General features: G+C 48.6%; 1 pseudogene; it reads right to left on the bottom strand.

The window, feature by feature from the left end:
* Positions 1-2,957: 2,957 nt before the first annotated feature.
* On the bottom strand, positions 2,958-11,761 carry LOC146767485 (uncharacterized; annotated as a pseudogene).
* Between the last annotated feature and the right edge of the window lie 10,534 nt (positions 11,762-22,295).

A 22,295-nucleotide genomic window follows, 5' to 3' on the forward strand; every position in this document is an offset into this window, starting at 1 on the left:
ATTCCTGTTCCGTTTTTGGCCAGGCACGGCTCGATGCCTGCCTGGGGGCCTCCTCCTGACTTTTTGAACCGAGTTTGCTCAGAACAAGGTGTGTTTTATAGCTGCAGGTATGAGCTGTAATCTCCTTCCCCCTGATTTAATCCTGCTGGGCAGAGGGAGCGAGAGGAGCAGAGATGTGTGGGTTTGTTCTCATTGTTGTTTCACCAGTGACGCTCAGCCCAGGGCTGTTATTTTTGGAGAGTTTGGTGCTCGTGTTTCTTGCGGAGGCTCCTCGAGCTCTGGGGCTTTGAGGTGCGTAAATCTAAATAAGGATGACATTTAAAATAGGTTACACGCTCTCCCCGAGTGTGCAGAGAGGAAACGTGAGTAGACTGACTTCAGATACTTCAAGTAAAAAATCCCCCGTGGGAGTGTCATTAAAGTTCTCAGCACCTCCAGGTAATTATATTCTGACATGAGTTGTTTGGACCACAATTCAAGGTAACTCTAATCTGGACCTCCTTGTGATGGATAAAGAGGAATTAATCACTGAGCTGGAAGTGAGATTGTTCCCTGGAGGCGTGTGGTCATGCCCTGCCTGCTGAAATTTGGGCAAAGATGGGACAGCATTAGCTAAAATCCGGGGTGTGCACACAGATAACAGGGAGAGGCTCAAGAGGGTTGGGCAGCACAGCTGACAAAAGTTAACAGGAAAGGAAGGATTGGGAAGGAAAAGGACATGGAGAGGGAAGTAGAAACTGAGAGTCATGGAATTGGGTTGGAGGACACCTCAAACACCACTCAGTTCCACCCCTGCCATGGCAGGGACACCTCCCACCATCCCAGGCTGCTCCAAACCCCATCCAGCCTGGCCTTGGGCACTTCCAGGGATCCAGGGACAGCCACAGCTTCTCTGGGCATCCTGTGCCAGTCGTTTTTCTTCTCACAGACACAATTCTTCCACAAAAACCAAGAGAAATTACAGTTTTTGGGAGCCTGCTGGGTCTTGCAGGTACAATTTCCCTTCCAGAGCTGCCCCTGGACAATGAAGAGCTGGGAAGCGCCCTGGACAGTGGAGGAGCAGCATTCCATTTCTCCCTGGGAAGGAAGGCTCATGCACAGGTACTCAGCTGATGGGGGGAGTTTGGAGGACAACAGCCACTTCCAGCAGTTTTCCAGGCTCTGACTTTTAGGGCTGGGCTCTGGTTGTCTGCTCAGCCTTGTGGGGAGCAGAGTTTTTTGGTTTTTTTATCTACGATTATTCCCAGCCCAGGCACAGCTGCCCAGGGCTGTGGTGGAGTCCCCATCCCTGGAGGGATTTAAAAACCATGTGGATGTGGCACTTGGGGACATGGGTCAGTGGTGGCCTTGGCAGTACTGGGGGAATGGTTGGAGTGGATGATCTGAGTGGAATGATGGAATAAATGATTTTGTGAGTCTGATTCTGAAAGACACACGGGGCCTGAAGTCCCACTGTGCTTCTCTTTCCCTTATCCCTTATTCCCATACGGAATACTGAAAACGTGGTTGAGAAGACAAAGATCTGGAGAACTTTTCTCCTTCAGTTGTTCTCCAGCAGCACAGGGAGGAGCTCAGCTGATCCTGACTGCTACAAGCTCTTCCCCTGGGTGAAAGTGGTCCTTGTGCTTGGTTCTTCAGAAGAATCTTCCAACACACCAGCAGGTTCCATGTCCAGTGTGGATCCTGGTATTTCACCTGCACTAATTACCTCCAGAAAAGCTTCAAACCTACTTGAGCGTTCACCACAACTCAGATTTAAATTGCCAGACCTGAGGAAAGCAAACCATTTTCCCCCACTACCTTTGGTGCAGCATCCAAAAAGTAACCCAGTGATTTTTCCTTCATTATTGCAACCAGAATCCCCCTTTGGAGCATCAATCCAGGGCAGGTATGGAGCAGTACTCCCTCTGTGCATTTTTTAACCCACCTAAGTAGGAACATGGGGTTATCTTTCAGGAATTTGGGGGTTGTCAGAGTTTAAGGGTGGAGTTGCCTGTGCTTTCTGCCCAGTGATGAGATGTTTTGCTTCCTTGCCTCTTCTCTCTCTTTGTTTCAATCCTTTTAATATAAATCCTCAAGACGTACAGACTATCCTTGATAATGAAGGCCTGGAAGGTATTTTAAATATATGGATGATAAAATATGCATCTCTACTTTCTTTCCCCTTTCCTCTGCCCAAGCAAGGAAGCTTTACTTGTTTTACTATATATTTACATTTTAAAAATCTTGCTGCCATCTGAAGCTGCTGGCTCCAGTTTGGTCTTTCTTGGGTGTTTTTTTTTTTTTTTTAAATTCTTTTTTTTTGTTGTTGTTATCCTCTTGAGAGAAAGAAACCACGCGGGTTTCCAAGTTCCTTGAATAAATGTCAAATAAAACATTCCAAACAATTATTCAAGCTGGTAATAAGCAGTGAGACATCCTTCCTGTAGAGAAGCTGAACAATGGTTTCCTCTGACAGAAGCACAATATTAGGAGCCTTCCATATGCTGGTGCTGATTTAAACGGCGGCAGCATCTCCAAGAGGCATCAGAGGCCTCAGTGAGTATCTGGATATCCTGTGGGAAGAAAAGCTTTGTGGATAACACCCTGACTCCCCCCGAAAAAAAAAATTCTGGGAGTTTTGTCCCTGTCTCCTCAACATCCTCCAGTTTTGAGAGCATTTGCTTCCTTCTCTGGGATTTTGAATCCTTCCCAGCACATCCAGGCTTGCTCTGAACGCCTCGGGGAGGCAGGTGAGCCATCCCTCACCTCCAGCTCCAGGATGGCCTCCAGGGAGGAGCAGCACTTTTGGGGAGGAGCAGCACTTCACAGCTTCCAGTTTGACCAGTTTGACCAGTTTGATATGTGTCCCTGCAGCCCTGGTGGACACATCCCCTTCCCATTCTTGCTCCAGCAATACCCCATCCCCATGAGCTGTATTGCCTAGGGCAGGGATCCCACCTGGGGTGGGAGAAGCAGCAGATAACAGTCAGAGATATCGATGAACTCCTTATTTTCCTTGCTTCTCCCAATTTTTAGGTGCCCAAACGTGGGAGGACAACGCTCACACTGACTTTACTCCTCAGGTGGTGACCAGGATGGGCCTCTCCAGGTGAAGCTGGCACTGGTGGTGTTGTTCTTGCTGGAGCTGGTGGCCACCTCGATGTTGGGGACACGTGGAAGGTGACAGTGGGGGCAGAGTGGCTGTGGCTTTGTCCTTGCTGGAGCTGGTGGCCACCTCGACACTGGGGACACGTGGAAGGTGACAGTGGGGGCAGAGTTGGAAAGGCTGTGGCTCCTGGAGCTGATCCCACTCCTGCAGTCCAGGCTCAGCCCCCAAGGGAAGAGCCTGTTCTGGTTGATGTGTCCCAAACAAAGAGTGAGGAAATTGGCCACGTTCCTGGATGTGGTGCCTCCTAAATCCTGCACAAACATGGAGAGCTGGGAGTGACCCTGAAGAGGCCAGAGCTCCTCGGGTAGTTCTTGCTCAGAGCAGCTTCTAAATCTTTATTAACCAGCTCAGACACGTCCAGAAGAGGTTGGGATGTCAGGAGCAAAGTTCCCCTTTGGGCTGCTCTCCTTGATGCCAGAATCTCTCAAATTTTGGTGAAAACCCCAGAAATTAAAAGGGGTTTTGGGCAATTGTTCCCTGTTGTGTGTCCCCAGGCGTTGGATCTGGTAGAAGCACCCCCAGCTGTTGTCCTGGGAGTCAGTGATGTCAAACAGGCCCTTGGTTGGGGGAGTCACCTCGATGGTCACTTGTTCTTGGACAACATCACCATCCCATGAACATTTGTGGTGCCTTGGATTTTGGAGAGCCGGAGGTGAACCCTGTTCCTTGCTTGTAGGAACTGCCATGTTTTAGGAATTAATTTAACTGTCCCGTTATTATCATTAGTAGTGTTATTAAAATAATTTTTTTCTAAATGTTGGCCTCCCCAGATCACAGAAACCCACAAGCTTCTGGCTCGGGGTTTGTGTGCTGACCAGAGAGGAGGTGAGAGCAGGAGGTCCAAAGGAGAGGTGCTGGTGGTACAGCAGTGCTGGGGCTCTTTCCCAAGGATTTTTGCTCCTCCTGCTCAGGGTCACTACTCACCACCCAATGGTCACCAGCAGCAGCTCAGTTTGCTCCTCCAGGCTTTGAAACCACCCTGGACCCACCTTCCCAGCAGAAACAAAGAACCCCCGGGGAGGTCACCATGGAGGAGAAGTGTTGTGGTGGCCTTGGTTTCACCCCGACCCTCTGTGTGCCGTGTCCTGCTCCTCACAAACACTCTGCAGTGCAAGGGACCAGATTTTGGTGCAGAGAGCTGTCTCAAGGGATTTCCCTCTGCTCCTGGGCAGGAGGGATATCTGGCTGACTTTGCACCGGGGACAGGGAAAGGTTTCACACGCCCTGAAGAAGTTGACACTGTCTGACCTCATCACCTCACGAGCTCCATATCCCACATGAAGGTATGGGGCAACCTGGCTAGAAAACCTTTGTTAAATGATATTTCCCACCTTTTTCTCTCCAGGTATAACCAAAACCATGGGGAAAACAGGCACAGAGAGCAAGACTTGGGAGTCCTTTTAGCTTGTAGCTGGCACACAGCTGAGCACCCGGCGCCCTCGAGGGCCGTGCAGATCAAGCCTGTCCTGCACTCCCCAGGCTCCCCCAGTGCCCAGGGATGGATTGTCTCACGTCCAGCGTGTGGCTGCTCTGCATCCTCCCATCCTCACCACGCTTTTGCTGGAGAGAGGAGAGGAGGGAGCCCCGGCACAGCGGGAGCCCTCGGCCGGGCTCGGCACGGCGCTCTGCACAATGTCCATTTGTTCTGGGTGCTAACATGAAATGACAAAAGACTCCAGATTCATGCTGAACAAAATTGTCCCCTTGCTAATTATTAGATTATGAAATGTGTTTCATAATGTAATGAATAATGGGGGGGGGGGGGGAACGGGACATTGGCCTTTTTTTTTTGCCCCCCTGCTTGAATCTGGATTTTTTCACTGTTTGCCCCGGAGTTTTTGTTGGTAGGTTGAAACAGAGATGCGAAAAGAATGGGAAAGGCTGGGTTTTATTTGTGCCTTGCCTGTTAAAGCTGTGACTTGGCTCACACAGTAAGTGCAAACAATTCTCTCCTGGCAAGCGTTCAGTGGAGACATTACTGATGACAGACTTTATTAAGTGCAGGTTTGCTTGTTATTAAATTCGCTCTGTGCTTGTTTCCGAAGCTGCTGGCCTGGCCGGCTGCATCCTATTAGGATCTTTAGGAAGAAAGAAAGGAACAGAACATTGTATGCAGCACAGCCAGCGATGAGGTGATAGGGAAGCCAGCACTGGGGAAGGAGACCCAAGGAGATAATTAATTGCTACGTTTAAAACAAACATTGGTTTGGTTTATTGAGTTAATTCAAGCCATCCCTTGGAGATTCCTGGTTTCCAGGTGAAGCTGGGCATGTCTTCCCGTGTCAGCACGCTCAGGGTTGTGGGAGGTCAGTGTATGTTGGATTAATTGTTTGATAGGGGGGAAAAAAACACCATTAAAGTAGAGGCATGTTTGTAATTTCTCAGAGCCTTGTTTAAACTCTTCCCTTTTCCCATCCCAGCTATTGTATGGAGAGCACGCCACCGATGACAGCTTTTCTATACAAAATAAATATCTTATAAACTCTTAATCTCATGACTGAATGCCTTCATTGCTGCAGTTCCCAACCCTAATTGCCCAGGCCACTTTAAAAATGAAAAACTTTGAGTGTCCAGCAGGTGGGTGCCAGAGATTTCCTGACAATCAGGTCCCTTTTCAAGGTGTCCCAGCTCCAGATCCCATCAGAGGGTGATTTGTGTGGGGAATTTTGGCTGATGGTTTGGAGGCACTCAAAGCAAGTGGGAGCGGCTCAAATTTAATAGAGCAGGAATTGATCTACAGTAGTCAAAGAGGGAAATAGACTGATTTTGCACTGAAGATCTCAAGAGTTTTTAGACTGAGATTTTTCAGGTGATATCTTACTCCCATCAGCCTAGATCAATATAACTGTAATTTTGGATCAACAACTGGTTTGGTGTAGACATTTGTTTTGTTTTTTTGGTTTTTTTTTTCCTCAGTCTGAGTTTTCAATTTGTTAATTAAAGCACATTTCTGATATGGGGCTGGCTGTTGAGGCTGCTTGCAGGCATGCAACAGCTCAGGTTATGTCCAGGAATTATGGTTCTTTCCCTCCACAAGGTAAGAGATTCACAAGGAAAAAGAGAAAAAATGAAGATTTATCTTTTTTCCCCACGTCTAATGGAACAACCTCCTTCCACCTTAGTTTTGGGGGGGAAAAGGAAACTGTGCCTGCCACCCAGTGAATTCTGTGGCTGAGGGACAAGATCTTCTCCAGCCAAAGGGGTTCCAAGGAATGATGAGGTTGGGATGTGCCAGGCAGGTTTGCTCCCCTGGCATCTCTTGCTGCCAGCAAGGACCCAAAGCCCTGAGCTGCCTCTGGGCTCCAAGTTTGTGTCCTTTGACTGTCAAAAACCACGGGAGGGAGGGGACAGAATAACAAAATACTTCTCTTCCCTCGTTCTTCCCTTTGGGCTCTGAGGCACCACTAATGACAGTGGGTGAGAGTCTGTGTTTTGCAATTTATCACTTTGGCACCCGGGTGAAGGGAGTGGCTGCACTCCTGATCTCCTCTTTTCCCTCTGAGGTCACAGACATTGTGTTGTTTGGGTTTTTTTTTTGTCTGGGATTTTCCCTGGAGACCTGGGCCTGGAAGGAGTTTCTCCAGGTCTCCTGCTTTTGCCACAGAGGTGACCTTGGTGAGAGGTGAAGTCCCCTCCCCGGGATGCTCTGCGCTGGAGAAACACCACGAGAACTTTACACGAAAGGCAGAATTGACTTCTCAACTATTCCAAATTTCGTTTGATTTGCACAGGCCACTCTCTGCTCCAAAGCTCTATCACAGCCCATCTTGGCATCCTGGAAATACTGGAGCAGTTTGATTTCTGGCTAAGTAATAACATCCCTCAGTCAAAAGCTTTCCAGGGTGCTTGCTGTCCATTTATTTTCTATAAAGCAGATGACTCCCCTCAACCTTTATTGCTTTATCTCCCATTTTGCTTTCTCACTGAAATAAATTGCAGGGAAAAAAAATCCATATACTCCTAGGAGAATCCAGGGGAATGCATGAATAAAGGGAGCCCAGGTAAAATGAATATTGTGCTGATTCCATCTGAAAAATCATTATAAAGTTGCAGTCACAGAAAACCAACTCCACTCCCCTCCTTTCATTTTAAAAAACTGGAGCATGAATGTTTCATGCCACGTTTTATCTGGGAGTCTCCCTTCCCAGCTTGGGAACACAATGAGGATTGTGTCCCAGGTATGTTGGAGCTATTTTGCTACTGTTGGTGCATTTAGATGGGAAAAGTCAGGCACAAAAGGGCTTAAGTGATTTGGTTCAATTAAGTATAATTTATGAACCCTAATTCCCAGTTTACTAATCAGAGTATCACACAATGGCCCTGATTTCAGAAATTGCTTAAATATGTGCCTCTGCTCTGCTCGATGTTAAACATGTGCATAAAAATAGACAGATGGGCCATTTTGGAAGGAGAAATGTTTTCCAAATGAGATTTTGTAGCAAATTTAGCCCTTGTTGTTTCATTTTACCTGCTTTTGGAGAAAGGAAGGAGAGCTGAAGTCTGAAGGGCTCTGATGTTTTAAAAAGTCTCTGCTCAAAGTTTTCTAAGGGCTGGAGGAGCTGCCAGTGAGGGCCCTCAGGGACTCTGGGTCTCAATGAAGTCCTCAGGGTCAGAAAGGGAGGAAAAAATCATCATTCTTGCAGGGTGAGAGGAGCAGACACCATGGAAGGATCAGGAAAACCCTCAGCACCCTGAGTGGTCCTGATGGGATGGATGGAAAAAGAAGGGAGCTTCCTCCACACCATCAGAGCTTCATCAGCTTCAGCAAAGGAGGACTGAGCTCACATTTGGCCTTTCATTGTTTCCTGCTCTTATTTTTCTCTCTGTTTTTCTTATGGAGATGCCCAGAGACTGAAGTTCCCAGCTCTCTCCAGCAGCCTGTTGGGATGACCTGCAGAGGAGATAATTTTATGGAGTGATTCCCCCTACCCAGGCCTGTTATTGAGGACAGATTCCAATATTCCATCTGATCCCAGTATAAAGCTCTTCCAGGAATTGATGTGTGATTTGATAATCAAAAGCCCTCTTGGTTCAAATTTTCCTGACTTTTCAAACCTTCTGGTTCTGCACAGCTCCCTGAGAGGAGGCGGTCGGGCTCTGCTCCCAGGGAACAGGGACAGGAGGAGAGGAAATGGCCTCAGGCTGTGCCAGGGGAGGTTCAGGTTGGATATCAGGAAGAACTTCCCCATGGAAAGCATGGTCAGATGTGGGAATCCAGAGCTTCCCTCTGGCTGTCCTGGAAGGTTTGGGACCCTGGCAGGAGGTCAGGAACCCCCCTGTTCAGAGCCCCCAGAGACACTGTCTGTGATCTCTGTCCATGGAAAAGAGTTTTCAATCTTACAGGATCAATTACCAGCTCTGAGTGTTTGATATCAGTAATAATTAAGTGTGGCATGGGTGCAAAAGTAAAATTTTAGGATTCTAGATGAGGGGTTCAAAGGGGACAAGATGGAGGAAATTGGGTGTGCCTTGTCCTTTTTCTCCTTCTTCATGCCCTCCATGTCTCACTGTGGTGTTGGCATTTTTCTGTTGGTTCAGGCTGGGGACACACTGTCCAACGTAGGTGACAGATATTGGCACGTTATTGTAAATGCAGCCCAGGGAGTTTCTGGTATTTAATGTTTGTAACATCTCACTGAGGGCAGAGCCCCACACGCTGCCCTGCAGGACAGAGCTGGGCAGGGCAGCAGAACATGTGAGAGATAAACAGAATAAACAACCTGGAAACCAGCACAGACCAATTCTGGCTTCTGCTTTGGCAGCGGGGCTGACAGACAGAGACTTTCTACAATCTGGGAATCATCAATACCACAGATTCCGACAGTCAAAGATTGGCAGGGGCTGTCCAGGGAGGTTTGGAGTCCCCATCCCTGGAGGTGTCCAAGGAACACCCGGATGTGTCACTCAGTGCTCTGGGCTGGTGACAAGGTGGGGATTGGTCAAAGGTTGCACTTGGGGATCTTGGAGGTCTTCTCCAAACCCAGTAATTCTGGGATTCATCCTGTGCAGTCCTCTTGACTTGAAGTTTTGAGGATGCTGTTGGATCCTCAAAAACAACGAAAAGTTGTTATCTCTGCCTCTTGCTCCAGGTGATGTTTCATTCTTCTTCTCTTTTCCCCATGCTCAGCTAAAAACAACCCACACTCACTGGTGTTTTAAACTGTTCTCAGCAAGATAATTACCTATTAGAAATTCCACAATTATTTCATTATGTATTATTACAGAGGGAAAAAAAATTAAAAACGCAATCCCATAATGCAGTTAATGGAAAATATTAAGTTCTACAAATAACTTCCATAAGAGTCATTATTTGCTGAACATGGGCTGAGGAATCGCAGGCAATTACATACGGGGCCACATCAGAGCAGAGTTGCTGTGAAAATGAGGATTTGTCACTTTGTAAGTGACACTCACCACAGATTAAAAACAAGCTACAGGAGGAAGGTTGTCATCTGGAAAGTTCCTGCCCCAGGAATGGTGATGTTTCCATGTTTCAATGAGATGCCTGATCTCCAGCATAGCTGAGGATGAGCAGAATAACTCCATGGATCTTCTGCGAGGAGTTTTTGGGGCTATCCCTAAAAACAGGGGCTCCAGGTGAGTGCAGAGTGTGTTGGAAGGGTTGGAATGGCCATCCTGGGATATGTCCAAAGCCAGGATGAGCCTTGTCCATGTGTGCTGGGGACTCTGCAGGGGTCTCACCAGGAGGTTCCACTGTCCGTCCGTCTCCGCGGTGTTCCGGACGTGGCTGTTCTCCTGGCACCACCCTCCTCCACTCCATGGGAGCCCCGGCTCCAGCCAGGCCCTGGGATCTCCACACGGCTCCATCAGAGTCAGCAGGGGAGATAAATGTAGACCAAACCCTTTCTTGGAGAGCATGGTGAGTACATCTCCTCCTTCTTGCAGCCACGACCTCGCTCGTGCTCTTGGTCGAGTTCAGCTGTGACCCAGCTGCCTTCTGTCCCCACAGTGACTCCCAGACCTCATCCCTCATATTCCTGAGGCTCTGGTTAATCTGTCAAAGCCAGATGTGCTCCTCCATCCATGAGGAGGAGGAGAAGGAGGCAGGAGGCAGCTGCCTTGCCCAAGGAAATGGTGAGTCCATGAAATCACAGAATGGTTTGGGTTGGAAGGGACCTTAAAGACCACCCAGTCCCATCCCTGCCATGGCAGGGACACCTTCTGTGGGAATCCAGGGCATCCCTCTGGCTGCCCTGGAAGTTCTGTGACCCTGGCAGGTCAGGAACCCCCTGGACAGAGCCCCCAGAGACACTGTCTGTGATCTCTGTCCATGGAAAAGAATTTTCAATCTTACAGGATCAATTACCAGCTCTGAGTGTTTGATATCAGTAATAATTAAGTGTGGCATGGGTGCAAAAGTAAAATTTTAGGATTCTAGATGAGGGGTTCAAAGGGGACAAGATGGAGGAAATTGGGTATGCCTTGTCCTTTTTCTCCTTCTTCATGCCCTCCATGTCTCACTGTGGTGTTGGCATTTTTCTGTTGGTTCAAGCTGGGGACACACTGTCCAACGTAGGTGACAGATATTGGCACGTTCTTGTAAATGCAGCCCAGGGAGTTTCTGGTATTTAATGTTTGTAACATCCCACTGAGGGCAGAGCCCCACACGCTGCCCTGCAGGACAGAGCTGGGCAGGGCAGCAGAACATGTGAGAGATAAACAGAATAAACAACCTGGAAACCAGCACAGACCAATTATGGCTTCTGCTTTGGCAGCGGGGCTGACAGACAGAGACTTTCTACAATCTGGGAATCATCAATACCACGGATTCTGACAACCTTCCACTGTCCCAGGTTGCTCCAGCCTGGCCTTGGGCACTTCCAGGAATCCAGGGGCAGCCACAGCTTCTCTGGGCACCCTGTGCCAAGGCCTCACCACCCTCACAGGGAAGAATTTCATCCCAATATCTAACCCCAAACCTACCCTTTGGCAGTTGAAATAATTCTGGTTGTGTGGCAAACGCCACACAGAATGTCAGATGTGTGTCCCCTTCTCAGACCTTCAAGGGCCTGGAGGAGAAAGCCCAAGGTGAGTTTTACCTGCACACCTCCTGGCAAAAATGGACATACCCAGAACACAGAGGTTTGTAGGACCCGTTGTGGCGCAGGAATCTTCTGAGAGAGAGACCCAAGACTCCACCCACGTCATATTCTAGGAAAGGGAAAACACCACTCAAAGTCAGGCCAACATAAAGGCCTATTATTCCCCAAACGATCCCATTCCCTCTGCCCAGCCCTACTTCTGTGCCTACCCACCCTGGAAGCCATGAGAGCTCTTTTATCCCTCATAACTCAAGGAGCAAAGAGCTGCCAAGGCCCTGGGGCTGCTGAGTTCCCATGCAAACAAGCCCTGCCCCATTCAGGGGAGCACAGGACACTCGCATTGTCTGCCACACATGGATGTCATAGGGTGAAGGACACAAAGCCACGCATTGTGCTGGCATCCCCGTGTCCCCAGATGACTGCTGCCAGCCCTGCTGCCTTCCCATTACCAGGGAAACAACCCCCAGTGTGCTGAGGGGGCAGCAGGGGGGCTTTGCTGGTGTCTCTGGGGGTCTGGGCTCACCTGAGTGCTGGGATCGTGCTCCATGGTGGGAATCAATCCCTGCTCCAGGCATTTTCCTGAATTTGAGAGGGGGACGTTTCAATTCACATCTGCAGCGTGAATACTGTGGGGTCTGTTTTGCTCTCCCTGTTTGGATTTGATCCTAAAAGTCCGTTCCAAACTTAATGATTCCATGCAGGACACAAAGAGCCTGAATCCAGGAGGTGGGTTATGCTAAAAGGGACATTTCCTGTCTGCAAAAACATGGAACCACACTTAGAACCATACTGCCCACACCCTCCCCAGTTCTCTCTGGGATTTGGGATCAGTGGGATGATGGTGGCCTGGATGGACAACCTGGAACACCCAGACTTCACCTGAAGTGGGGAGGATGGGTGAGACAAAGGGAACAGGGTGGGTGGGTGACTGTTCCATGTGTTGGATTTGCTGGTAAAACAACGCACACCACAAAACCCCCAAACCTGCGATTTCCCCCCCACACACACTTCAAATTTAAAACACAAAAGTACAATTTTGTGGCAGAATTGGGTGTTTCCCCTGTTTTTCTAGGCCTGGTTTTATAAAAGCCTGAGGGCTGGGGTTGCAGGCTGGAGGAACTGAAGGTGGCAGTTCCCAGTCCTTTGGATCAGCTGGTTGGGATGGGCAGTGTCATTGCTCTGGTGCCCTCTCTGTCACTTCAGCGCGTCCTCTGGCCCAGAATATCTTGTCTGAGAGATGGATCTCTCCAGTGTAACTACTTGGCAACACTCAATCAGTGCCAGAAGGGTTCCAGCCCTTCCTCAATTATCATCTCCCTGTATTTATGCAGAAGACAACCAGGCTGGTGGTTTTTTTTTGTTTTGTTTTGTTGGGGGTTTTTTTGGGTTTTTTTTGAGGCTGAGAAACCTCACTCAAACCCATGCACCAAACTGAGTGGAAAATGATTTTTTTGCCCTACCACTAAAATTTCACTTTTAAAATCCCCCACCTGACCCCAAAGAAAGCTTTCCTGCCCCTTCCTCCCATTCAAACATTCCCATTTCTGGGCTCTTCCCTCCTTTGTGATAGCACAAGCATTTTTAGCAGCAGGCTTTTCTTTCCCTGGGTTAAATTTAGTCCAGCTCATTCCTCCAACGTCCTGCCTCTGCTATTTCATTCCTCAAAGGCTTTCCTGTTTCAACCATCTGTAAGATAGTTTCACACAGATGGAAATTCCTTTCTTTTTAGCTTCTGGGAAATGTTGGTGTTGTAATGGCTGAAGATTTTCCTTGGGATGTGGGTTTTGAAAGGAATTAATGCATCCAGGAGAGCACCTGTGTCTCAATGATGGTGCTCCTGCTGCTCGTCCACGTTTCTGTCATGAGGCTCTTGTGGGACAGTCTGCAGCTGCGAGGCAAACAAATAATTATAGTTATTCCCAAGGAAAAAAACTATTACTCAGCCATCCAATATCTACCTCCTTGCCTGTTTGAACATCTCAAACTGATCCCAAGTCTGGGCTATTCTTTGTTTCGGACACTGATGGTAAGGAGTAGGTTTGAGGTGAGAGCTGCAATGTTCCCAAGTAATCCCAGCCTCGATTATCATGGAATCCTAGAAGGGTTGGAAGGGACCTTAAAGATCATCCAGATCCACCTCCTTGCCATGGGCAGGGACATCTTCCACTGTAAGCTGGACTTGGAAGATCCTGAAGAAATGGGGTAGAGCATTCTGTGCTGCAGTGGCTGCAGTCCAGCATTTGGAGTCAAAGGATGGAGCAGTTTCCTCCAAAACCACCCAGGTTTCGATCCTGCCAAGACCCCTCCCCATGGCCAGGATGGATGGATGGCTGTAAGAAGTCAAGAAATGTCACTGTCAAGGCGGGATGGGAATGAAGAGACTCATTCAGAAAGCTGCTGAGAGTAAAACTCAGATTTATTCAAAATACACTGCTCTTTTATACAGAGTTTTGTGAGGACCAAATCCATTGGTCCTGAAGTGAAAACCACCAAGAGCATTGGTGTACAGTGCTTGATGCACAGTGATAGAACTTAACTATAAACAATGTGAACAACAAGAGAGATAAAGACTTATTTACATTCTTCCCCCGCTCTTTCCCGGGCTTTTGCCTGGCTAGAAACTCTCAGTTTCTCTCTTTGACTGAATCTGAGACCCACAAAGAAACTCCTCCTAAATGGCCAAGAAGGTTCAGCTTTCACAGAATTCACAGAATGACCAGGTTGGAAGAGACCTTCAAGATCATCAAACCCAACCCAACCCCAACACCTCACCTAAACCCTGGCACCCAGTGCCACATCCAGGTTTGTTTAAACACATCCAGGGATGGTGACTCCACCACCTCTCCAGTCAGGCCATTCCAGAACTTTATCACTCTTTCTATAAAAAACGTTTTCCTAATTTCCAGCCTATATTTCCCTTGATGCAGCTTGAGACTGTGACCTCTGGTTCTGTCAGTGCTGCCTGGAGGACAAGACCAATCCCTTTTTGCACCTGCACTGCCTGGGGCTGTCCCTCAGGCACCCTGGGACTGGCTTGGTGGGGACATGGGACAATCCCTTGCCTCACAGCACCAGATCCAGGCAGCAGAGTTGCAATTTCCCACTCGTGGGTGGTCAGTAAACTTCTCCACTGCTGCTCTTGGCTCCAATAACTCCTGGCTGGGAGGAAGAGACGAAGTGCATCAGGTTTTAGTGCAGCTGGAGCGTTGAATAAACAGGAAAACAACTTGTTCTCATGACTCCCCACTGCCTTGGAGGTATTTTTGGCTGTTTATTACCCTCTTGTTCCTATCTTCCAAATCCCTCCTCCTCTCTCTTCTCTTTTTAATAGACTAGGTAGACTCTGAAATCCTCAAGCATCCTTCTTCCCGAGGGATATTTAGCCTCGGGAGAGGTACAAATTAGAGGTTTAACAAAAAGGGAGGGCACAATTACCCCTTTTGTGCCTCTCGGCTGTCGCTAATGAGCTGACAAAGGTTCAGCATTTGCTGCTCGGGAGATTGTGCTGACCCTGGGTCAGGCAATGGGGAGGAATTACAGGATTCAGCTTCCTCCCTCCGGGCTCCCGAGCATCCAGAAAGTGGGAGCATCATGTAAGGACACAACCGATGCTTCCTTCTCGGGGGAAAGCAGGATTTGGGCTGCAAAAAATATGAAGGGGTTGGTGGACACGGCTAGGTTGTGTGGTTGTTGATAGATCCATGGGGTTTTTATGGAGGAAGGACACTGGAAAAACACAGCCTGTGCTGTCTTGGGGCATCCTGTGCTTTGTGTCCATTCCTCTCCTTCTTGCATCTTTTCTAGAAGGTTTTCCAGGATTCCTCCAGGCCCAGCAATCCTGTCTGGGACTCTGAAAAGCTCCTGTGTATGATGAAACCAGCACTCCATCTGAACTGGGGGTGCTCAGCCTGGAGCAAAGGAGGCTCAGGAGGGACCTTGTGGCTCTGCACAGCTCCTGACAGGAGGGGACAGCCGGGGGGGGGGGGATGGATTTGGGATCTCATCCCAGGGAACAGGGACAGGAGGAGGGGGAATGGCCTCAAGTTGTGCTAGGGGAGGTTTATATTGGATATTTGGGAAAAATTTCTTCATGGAAAAGATGGTCACGTGTTGGAGTCCCCATCCCTGGAGGGATTTAAAAGCCGTGTGGATGTGGCCCTTGGGGACGTGGGTCAGTGGTGGCCTTGGCAGGGCTGGGGGAATGGTTGGACTGGATGATCTTTGGGGATTTTTCCACCTTTAATGATTCAATGACTGTATCTGCTGATGGCACCATCTCTTCTCCTGCTGAGTGACACCAGAACCTCCCTGCTGGCCCATGTGTAGGACAAGGGTGTCTACACAGCAAAAAAAACCCTGTCCAGTCAGAGCAGAAATCCCTCCTGGTCTTCCTCTGGGAATTTTTAGCCTGTTTCTCTTCTTCTTCCAAGCTGCCAAACCCTTCTTCATCATGGAGGGCTGGAGGCCAACTTCCCACAGTGACAGCAACTTCTGCCCAGGGAGGTGGTGGAGTCCCCATCCCTGGAGGTGTCCAAGGAATGGCTGGATGTGGCACTCTGTGCTGGTGACAAGGTGGGGATCAGTCACAGGCTGGATTTGGTGATCTTGGAGGTCTTTTCCAACCTCAGGGATTCTGGGATTCATTCTGTGAAAACGTTTCCCTCAGTAGAAAGCTCACCTCCCTGTTTTGCTCTGATCCACTTCTGCCACTCAGGCATAAAAAACCCATCATTTTTGGCATTATTTCTTTGCCCTTGAAATATGGGTGTGCTGGGTGAGAAGTTTGCGGGAGAAAACACGTGAAAAAGTGGAAGGGAAGGTTCAGTCCAGGATCAGTGAGGGGTTAAACTGTGGGCAGAGGCAGCCTTTGCACCCCCTCAACCTCTGCGCTGAGCTCACCAGTTTTATCTCGGTTTCGCTTCTATTTGCTGTTGTTGTTTTTAATCATAAAATGACTATTTGTGCAATGCAAATAGCAGAGCCTGCTGTGAGCCACTTAGCAGAGCCCAGAAATGTCACTCTCCACATTCATCCAGCCTCTCCCATGCTGGGTTTTCAACAGCTGCGCTGGGGCGCCGGCCGCGCTCTTCCAGGAAAGCGCGATGTCACTCTTCCCTCTCTGCACAACCCTGATTGTCCCCTCCTTGCCAGGGATTGAGGCTTCCACAGCCTTGTCCAGGAGGGATAAGAGGTTGTGGCCACTCCAGGCTGGCCAAATTTTTTTTTTTTTTTTTTTTTTTTTTGTTATGATGCCTCAGGTTTTGGCTTTTCTATGTTTCAGATTCTGTGCTGCTTTAATGTGCAGTTCTGAGCTTCATATGAGGGGATGGTGAGCTCTCCTCACAGAGCTGGGGGACAAAACAATTCCTTCTCCAGCTGGGGACCAAGGACAAACGATCCAAATCTCAGCCCAAGAGCACAAACAATGTGGGCTGGAGAGAGAAAACCAAGAAGGATGGGACTGCCTGGGCTAAAGCTGGAATTGGACAATGAACTCCAACGTGCAAATGGAGCAGAACTTATAAAAGTGAGACGCCCCGTGAGTGCTCGTGCATTTTGTGACCATTTTGGTTCATCTTTGGTGTAACCCTGGCTGGGCTCTTGTGCTGCCCGAGGTGGATCCATGGAGGAGATCCTTTTAATAAATCCCTACTTTATTTTTTAGCTCTGTCCAGCCTCTGTTCTAGGTCAGCCTTCACAAGGCAGCAGTTATTAACACACACTCAAACATTCAAACACTGAGAGGGTTCCAACAGCTCCAAAGGGTTAATCCACGCTGGATGCTCAGGTTCACTTCCTGACGTGGTGGTGTCTGGTCAAAGGTTGGACTTGATGCTCTTGGAGGTCTTTCCAAGCTTTGTGATTCCATGATTCTACACCCAGAGGCTGCCCCAATGGCAGGATGTGCCCTGGATCCACCCTGAGTGCATGGGATGGTTTTCTTTGCAGGACAATAAGAGTTTTACTCTTTGTTTGAGGAACTGGAGAGTTTCAAGCCCAGTTTTTTTTTTTTTTCACAGCTCTGCTTTATGAGCACAAGATTCTGTCCTGCCTTTGCTCATGGCATTTGGGATAAGTAGTTTGGGACCAGAGTGGAAGATGCCCCCACAGCACTTAGCCCATCTCAGAAATCCTGGAAAACCTGTGTTCTCTCTGCTGATTGAAAATGTGAAAATCCTCACTTTTTTTACCTGGTTTTATTCTCTAATCTGAGCACTTTTCCTTAGGTTTCAACTAATATTTTAATTCAGTTCCACGTTGCTTCTGCATCTGTGGCTCCAAAAAGAATTTAGGCAAAAGCACGACTTTGATATCAGCATAAAGACTTTCCCCTCACGCCTCAAACTTGATGCTTCACACACAGCCTCTGACTGAGAAATCCCTAAATCACTGCTTGCCAAAAGTCAGAGCAGAGGACAACAGGGGTCTGTTCTTCCTTACCTACTACAAATTTAATCTGTGGCTGGAGAGGACGGGTGCCATCCCAGAACACTTGTGCTATCAGCAGCCTCTTGACTCACAATCCTGGACAGGCATTCCAGTCTGCTCAGAGCAGATAAATGCAATTTTAAAGCACCCTGGGCAGCATTCATTCTGGCAGCCCCGTGGTGGTGGCAGTGTCAGGAGCACAGGAATTGCTTTGCCTTTGTGGGCTGTAATGGCAGCAGCTGGGTGGATCAAGTGGAGAACTCCCACAGGATGAGAAGAGGCCATCTGCCATCCCTGCAGCATCCCTGCTGTGGCAAGCAGCCTGGAGAGGTGGAGAGGGAAAGGGGGAAGGCTTGGGAAAGGCTGAAAAAACCCAAAAAAAACCCTGTTGGGGTGCAGAGGATCTGTGGTAAGGAAGGTGGAGGAGGTCAAGAGTCAGGGGGTGGAAAGGAGATGATCTTGAAGGTCCCTTCAAACACAAACCATCGTGGGTTGGGCTCTTTCTCCAGGCAGCACTGACAGAACCAGAGGTCACAGTCTCAAGCTGCATCAAGGGAAATACAGGTTGGATATTAGGAAAAAGTTTTTTACAGAAAGAGTGATAAAGTTCTGGAATGGCCTGACTGGAGAGGTGGTGGAGTCACCATCCCTGGATGTGTTTAACAAAGCCTGGATGTGGCACTGGGTGCCAGGGTTTAGGTGAGGTGTTGGGCTGGGTTGGACTCGATGATCCTGAAGGTCTCTTCCAACCTGCTCATTCTGTGAATTCTGTGAATTCTGTGAATTCTGTGAATTCTGTGGATTCTGTGAATTCTGTGATAAAGAGGGCACCAAAGCAGAGCCAGGCTGGATCCCTCTCCACACGGGGATGTGACATTTTTCCTGCTGTGGTACAGGGAATGAAGAGGATGGAGCCAAGGGAATAACTGCAGAGGGGTGATGAACACCTGGGAGATGATCCCCAGGAGTTCTGTGAGGTGGCAGAAGGCCTTGGAGAGATCCAGAGGGGCAGTGCCAGCAAAGCCTTTGGAAAAGGGGGATGTTCCTACTCACCCTGCTCCTGCCCACCCTGTTCCTGACACAGCTGTGGCTCCCTGGCTGTAGCAGAAGCAGGAGACTCCTGCCAGCCCCTGTCCCTTTTATACAGGTGCCAAACCAAACCCGTCTTCCTCTTGTTGTGCCTTGTTTATGTCAGGAGGGCTGAAACTGCTGTAAAGCATCGAGGAATGTGCCAACAGAGCTGCTGCCAAGCAGAGGAGAGGCTCTGCAGCCCTGGCACTTCTGCTGAGCACAGGGTTGTGTTTGCAGGGGGTTTGGGGGGAGATAAGAGGCTTTTCTTTATCAGTGGCCAGGTTTTGGCAGGACAGCCTGGCTGGCTCATGCCCATGCCCCCTGCCTGGGGAGGGCAGCTGCTCAAGCAGCCAGTTTGGGTATTTCTGCAGGATTCCTCCTGCCTTGGTTTAATTTCTGAGCATCTTTCACCGTGTTCTTACAGTGATTTGAGTTTCATCACCCTGGCTTTGCCCTGGGAGGGATTTGGGGAAAGCCATGAGCTGGTGTGATTGTCCTTTCTCCCTCTCGTTAGAACTGCTGGGAAAGATCTGGGTGTCTTGTGGGATACTCATGGAGCAACTCAACATTGCAATCCCTGAAATTATTGCATCCTTGATTTTCCCACTCTTCTGCAAAATTCCCAGTGCCATCAGGCTGCACCTGCAGGATTGCAAGGGAAACTTCTTTTTTTTCTGTTTTTTGACAGCTCAGGCTGCTTTGAAAGCCCTGTACTCTGGGAAGTCCCCACTGCTCATCAGGATTAAGAGCACAGTCTCATAGAGGTGACCAAAACTTTGCACCACGGATGTTGGAATATTGTTCTTTATTATTATTCATGTTCCACTAAGTGGCATCATATCCCTTGTTTCTATTCCCTCATCTTAACTCTGTATCCAAATACTGAGAATTCTCTTTATCAAGCAGACAGGAAATAATAAAGGAGGAAAAATGTTTGCCAACTGAAGGGAAATGTGTTTTTGGAAGAATTTTTTTCCCAGTTTTTGGCTGAAAAAAGGAGAAACAATTTCCTTGGGGGAAAAAAAAGAGAAATATTTCACTTAAACTCACCCCCTGGCTCGCTCCCTTTGCCTGGGGTTTGGAATTCACAGGCTCCTGATCCTTCAGGTTCTCCCCAACCCCCCCAGTGCAGGGTTGGCTCTGTTCTGGGTTCAGCAGCCACTGTGTCATTTGGGTCCCTGCACTGAGACCTTTCTAATTCGCAGGAAATATTTTCAAAATGAAATTTTGTGTGGGTTTTGGCAGCAGGAGGCTGCCAAAGGGAGAGCCCAGGCCTTTGGGAAGAGGGATTGAGATTCCACAGCTCCAAGATGTTTCCAGTTATGTGTGGCCAGCGATGGGTCTGGTTTGAAATGAGGACCCTGAGCTGGTCTCTGCCCAGTCCAGAGAGCCAAGGAAACGCTGCAGAGGTTCTGACAGGCATCTCCCCCATGGCTCATGTGGCTCTGGAGAAAAGGGCAAGAGGAAAAGAAAAGAGGAAACAGCTTCAAGTTGCACCAGGGGAGGGTTAGGTTGGATATTAGGGATAATTTCTTCATGGAAAGGGGTGTCCAGACCTGGCACAGCTGCCCAGGGCAGTGGTGGTGATGCCTTAAGGAGCTGGAACAGAGTCTAGAGGGAGTTAAGAGGAATAAAGAGGATATTTATTGATATTTATTGATATTTATTGAAGTGCCTTCAAAGGCTACACCCTGTCAGTACTGGAACCACTTGGAGCTCCAAGTTGTGGCTCTGCCCAGATGGCTCCATGGTGGAAGCAAAGAGACCTTGGTCACAAGATCTCACATTTTTATAAGTTTAAGTCTATTTGCATACAGGAGTTAACTGTCCTGTTAATAGCTTCAAATGATGAAGTTTCATCCTCCTTGCTTTCCCACCCTCCTCTTCTCATGTTGTTCGTGCTTTGGGCCTGAAGTTTGAAGAGATTGTCCCTGGGTCTCCAGCTAGAACAGGATTGGTTTGTCTCCAGCACTCTGTGAAAAGATCCTGGTGACATTTAATATAAAGCTAAAAGCTGCACACCAAAGCAGAACAGAAATACTTAAAACCCAAGCTGACAGTGGAGTTCCCATCCCTGGAGGGATTTAAAAGCCGTGTGGATGTGGCACTTGGGGACATGGGTCAGTGGTGGCCTTGGCAGTGCTGGGGGAATGGTTGGACTGGATGATTTTAGAGGGTTTTTCCAGCTTAAACAACCCTGTGATTCCATAATTTGGCTTATCCATGCTCACCACAGAAGGAAGTGAGGATGAACTCTGATACACAGAAGTTGTCTCTGTCCTTGCTGAGCAGCTTTTACCAGATGAGTACAAGAGATTTCGATTAGAAATCAGGAATGTAGGAGCGACAGTGGGGAGGATGGTTGGGATGGATGGAGACGAGAGATCTCTTAGCCAGGTTTTGGAATTGTGGTTTATTGCAAAGGGTGTGGGTGCAGGACCTTGCTTGGGGCAGACCTGAAAGAGGAGCCCAGAAGAGCAAGAGGGCAAGAGAGAGAACTTCCCGTTACAAAACAAGAAATCTTCTGTGCTGAATATTCTAATTTTTGCTAACCAATCTAGTACAAGATACAAATCCTAGAGCATTTACATACAGCCTATAAAAATCATTACATTACCATACCGTGTTACATTTTAAACCCTAAAAACAACTCTTTGAACCCTTCTGCCAAGCTGCTAGGGTCTGCTCTGCTCCTTGGAGCTGTCTGCAAGCAGAAGCTATTGTTTCATCAAAAGGGGATTTCCTTCAGCTGGCCATACCTTTGTTTTTCAGTTGTTCAGTAACCAAGGCTTGGTGTTTCAAAGCTTACTTTCATTTCAATCTCGCTTATAATTTCCATATTCTCAAAATCTTTTGCCAAGCAATCATATTTACAAGGCTTTCCTCTTTCATCTTCCCCAACATAGGAAGAATTTCCTCTCTGAGAGCTTGGTCAGGCTTTGGTACAGGGTGCCCAGAGAAGCTGTGGCTGCCCCTGGATCCCTGGAAGTGTCCAGGACAGGGCTTGGAGCCACCTGGGCTAGTGGAAGGTGTCCCTGCCCATGGCAGGGGATGGAATGGGATGATCATTAAGGTTCTTTCCAACCCAAACCATTCCACGATTCCATGGTGTTTGAAGGGTGAATAAAAGCTTTTGCAATGGAAATTGAAGGGAAAAACCCCCACCAGACTGACCAAGGGCTTCACCAAAAAGTGATGAGCCAACACGGGCTGGGCAGCTTTCCTGACCACCCCAGAGAGGCAAAGGGGGTTCGCAGGAAAAGGTGAATTTTCAAGGAGGGTTTAAAGCAGAGGGAGATGTGGTTGCTGCTGGGGTTGTCTTTGGGGGCTTTCCTCAGCATGAAGCCAGACAGGAAAGTAGCACAGAATTCCTTGTTTGGAGATCCAGCAGCTTGCAGAGGATCAGTCAGGAGCCCGGGGATGGGGGTGAGAGCTGAGGTGAGGCAGGAGGAGGCACGGAGGCTTTAGAGAACAGAGGCCAGTCCCTTCTTCCCTCCTCTCACCCAGTGCAGAGGGTCAGGACACACAAACCTTGGGCTGCCCACTAAAAACCCCCTTGCAGAAGTGTTCTGCAGCTGCTG

This window comes from Lonchura striata, chromosome 4 (assembly GCF_050655825.1).
Source record: "Lonchura striata isolate lonStrDom1 chromosome 4, ASM5065582v1, whole genome shotgun sequence".
Taxonomy (NCBI): domain Eukaryota; kingdom Metazoa; phylum Chordata; class Aves; order Passeriformes; family Estrildidae; genus Lonchura; species Lonchura striata.